The sequence below is a fragment of the Coenobita brevimanus genome, chromosome 19 (genome assembly GCF_032717465.1).
Source record: "Coenobita brevimanus isolate Jiangsu-jjx chromosome 19, ASM3271746v2, whole genome shotgun sequence".
Taxonomy (NCBI): domain Eukaryota; kingdom Metazoa; phylum Arthropoda; class Malacostraca; order Decapoda; family Coenobitidae; genus Coenobita; species Coenobita brevimanus.
This window is the reverse complement of record NC_136972.1, coordinates 20804797-20808700: the sequence shown is the minus strand read 5'-3', so window position 1 is coordinate 20808700 and position 3904 is coordinate 20804797. Positions and strand designations below refer to the sequence as shown.

The window sequence follows — 3904 nt, the reverse complement described above, 5'->3', positions numbered from 1 at the left end:
GGGCAGGAAAAAAAATTTCGCAGCCGGGCCAGCCCTCGCCAGGATCTGGGTGGGATTCATCTTTGCACAATCCCAAGCAGCACTGTGGTAATGGCCACTGTACGCACCAGGCAGGACGTGACGGCAATGTACCCACGTCAGCTGGTAAACCAGCCAGAGGCAGAACTGCAGTGATGGCCACTGTATGCATAGGGGAAGGGATATCCACTGTACTCACCGGGGAAGGGACAGCCAATGTACGCCCTTCAGCTGTTGTCTCTAACATTCGTGGAACCGCGGTGACGGCCACTGTATGCACCGGGGAAGGGACAGCCACTGTACGCCCTTCATCCACAGTCCCTAAGACTACCCCTTTGGAGGAAGACACTGGCTCGGCCCACCACCCAGGAGGCCGAGTGGAACTCTCTCTCTCTCCTCACAGGTGCAGTTCCCCAGAGAAGTTGCCGTTCGAGGAGTGGTGGCAAGGACCTATCCCAAGCCCGGGGATCCATGCCCTACAGGCCACCCCTGGACGATGCCAGCCGCTGACGGACGCCACAAGGAAGGGACGCCGCAGGCAGCTCCTGATTGCAGCCCAACCTCGTGAAAACCGCAACCCCCAGACATCCAGGGGCAACCCCAGGACCCTGGGGTGAGGCCTCCCAAGCCCCATCCACAGACGACCCTCCACCAGGAGCAGACGAAGGCAGGCGCGCCTGTTGGCTGTGTTCGGCCCCAGTCCATAGGGCCACCTCCCAGGTCGAGGCCCCACCAAGAAAGGGCCTCCCTGTATGCCACCCAACAGCCCCACCCGGACGACCTCACCCCTGGCAGTAGTTCCATGCCCCTTACGGGAGGGCACACCTGATGACCTGCCTCCCATGCCCGGGCACCACCTATAACCAGCCCAGGCCCCAGTAGCCCAAGACAAAATTGACAGTCCATATTTCCCTGTACTGTGTATACTGTGTATTATTGTTGTATGGTGAGGCCTGATAGTGTCCACACTTACCTACACTGTATATTATTGTTGTGTTGGAACCTAACATTGTTCATACTTACCTGTACTGTGTATTATTGGACCATGATTAAGGCAATATAAGTGTAAGGTTGGTCTGCCGAGTTTTTATGCTCTGTTCCTCTTGTAGTTGTTATGGAACAGAGATAAAGAACACTTCAAGTGAGAATACTAAAATCACTACTGTCCCGCAAAGTTCCAGGTTCAAAACAAAAGACAGGTAAAATTACAAGTTAAAGTTTACATTCAGGACTCATAAGGATAATGTAATGGCAAAACAGGTTACATATATGGTTAACTGCAATAGCCTCTATTAACACGAATTTAGCAAGAGCAAATTTATCAGTGCCTAAATGGCTCGCTTGGTAAGCTGCTGTACTCACGCAGTTGCAAGCGCTGGTTCGAATCCTCGCTAACGGCCATGCCACGTTGAGTACACCGCTTCCCATCCGATCAGCGAAGTTAAGCAACGTTGGGTCTGGTTAGTACTTGGATGGGTGACCTCCTGGGAACACCAGATGCTGTTGGCATCCCTACGTGTCAAGTGGGGTTGGTGGAGGATTAGTGCCCCTCCCTGTAAAACAATTAACTCTAAGCCCTTGGCCACCCCACTTGGGATACATGGCGTCTGGCAATGGATGGATGGATGGAAATTTATCAGTCAGCCCTGATAAAATGAGAAAACTGGCTAATGCTCAGTTAAAGCAAGATATATTATTATTACAGATACAAAATATTACTAATACTGACTGACAGCAAAAACTTTACCAGGCTTACGAATTAACGCCTTATGCTATACAGTACAAGAAAAATGGTAACACATACTTAAATTATACAGCAGCTAGATGGCTGGAGACTTCCTGAGCACTCACAAAAATAATAATATACTGTACAGAGATGTGAACAGAATGAGGAGTAGATCTAAGTGGCAACTAATGCAGAGACTGAGCTCATTATATAGGGGGCCGGCAGAGCTTGATTCAGCTTGTAAGAAGGACGCGCAAATGAAGGCATAGAGGACGAAGAGTTGACACTCCTGCTCTGAACAACAGAAAGAACGACTTACTCTACTATAAGGGGGAGAAGGGGGGAGTGAGGTGAAACACGCAAGCCTGGTCACTATGGAAGCCACGTGGCGAATCGTAATCAAAGATGCAGCATACTGTACATTAGAATTATACAAAGGATGATGAAATCATAGGCTATGTAACATAGTGTATTCTAGTTCCGGTCTTGGAAGAGAGCCCCGCTCAGTAGCTAGTGTTCTCAGGACGGGAAGTCGACCTAAAAACCTAGCATAGCAATTAGGTAGTTCACCCTGACCGAAGGACACCCCAGATACCAAATACAATGGTCTGCCCAACTCCTCTGCACACTCACGCAGCACCCAACCTGAAGTTCCGTCAGAACCACTTCCGCCCCTCCCCCCCCATCCACCCTACATAACCCCTCCAGCACTTCCCCCTATGACATGCACATCTGGCAATACATGTGGGCACGCATGTTCCACATCTCTCAAAATTTCCCTCCCTTGCAAAAACTGATCGGAAGCCCCTCTTTTAGTGCTTCACAAACATTTTCTCCCATTTACAATTGATCCCCTCATCCATAATGGACTGCATCCCATCTCCAACCGTGGTTTTGCCTCGGATGCAGCTGCAGAAAAGCCCAGGTTGATCACCATTCCTATTTATAATGTCTTCCTCAAACCGTCTCCGAGCCCCCCCACCCCACATCTCTGCATAGTCGTCCCTTGCCTGCTCACAACTGCTACACACCCTCTCACCATTGTGCCCCTTGTATCTATTCCACAGCAAGTCTCTTTTTTCTTTTGACTCCCCACATTCTGCATTAAACCACCTTCCCATCCTCATCCCTGTTGCTACATGCTGTGGGATAATTTTGGACTCCCACTTCATAAAGATCACAGAACCCCCAACACACAACATCCAAATCCTGTCCCCCAATTTCATCCTCCCAATCTGCCTCCAAAAAGCACTTCCTCAGTCACGTCAACTGCCCCCTTCACAATCTAGACCCACCTTCCAACTCTCACTGCTGGCAACGTCACGCGCAATCCTGATGATACATTTCAACACCGCATGGTCGCCCTTGCCGAATGGGGGGTGACACACCACACTGTCAGTTTCACTTTCCTGCCTGGCAAATACAAGATCCAGTACTGATGGATCATCAAGTCCTCCCCCTTTGGTGCTACTGCGCTAGGAAAAACTCCCTCACGAGATCTAGGAGCCCTTGATCCCAACAGCTCCCATGGCACCCCACGTCCAAAGTATTCCAGTTCATATTTGAATTAAAGTCTCCAATTAACACAATTCTCTCAAATCTCTCGTCCATTCCATGTAATAACGTTCCGAAACCCTGAATTGCACCCCCTACCAGGTCTTCACATTCTCCCCCATCTCAAGTGCCAGTCCCGGGTGGCATGCATAAATTTGCCATAATTATTTTCCCTTCAGATGTATTAATTTCCAATGCAATACAGTTCTACTTGTAAGGGTATATCTAGTTTTATTTCTTTGACCTGTAGATTTTTCTTTGTTAAGATGATAATTCCTGCTCCCTTTCTTAAATTTCTGTCTCTTCTCCATATATTGTATTCCTCTAGGTTTAGGGTATCGTTTGATATACTTGGGGTTAATTTTATTTGTCAGGCAAATAATGTGTGGTTCCTTTTCTTTCATGTAGTCTTTCATCTCTAATAATTTAGACACCTTTCCATCTACATATGAGTACATCAACCTAACTTGTCATAACTTGAGTCTCCTACCTGCCTCCTTTTTGTTCCCTGTTGGTTATGTACCACTTTCGTACCTGCAATTCAATTACTTTGTAAAAAAAAAAAAAGTACTCTTCTCTTCCTCTGATCTTTCCTCATTCTTTGTT

The 3904-nt window shown here is 48.0% G+C and overlaps 1 non-coding gene across 1 annotated transcript; it reads left to right on the top strand.

The window, feature by feature from the left end:
• The first annotated feature begins 1408 nt into the window (after positions 1–1408).
• LOC145391802 (5S ribosomal RNA) lies at positions 1409–1527 on the top strand. Its single transcript, XR_013895911.1, has one exon. It is a non-coding gene; the product is annotated as a 5S ribosomal RNA (ribosomal RNA).
• Positions 1528–3904: the final 2377 nt, after the last annotated feature.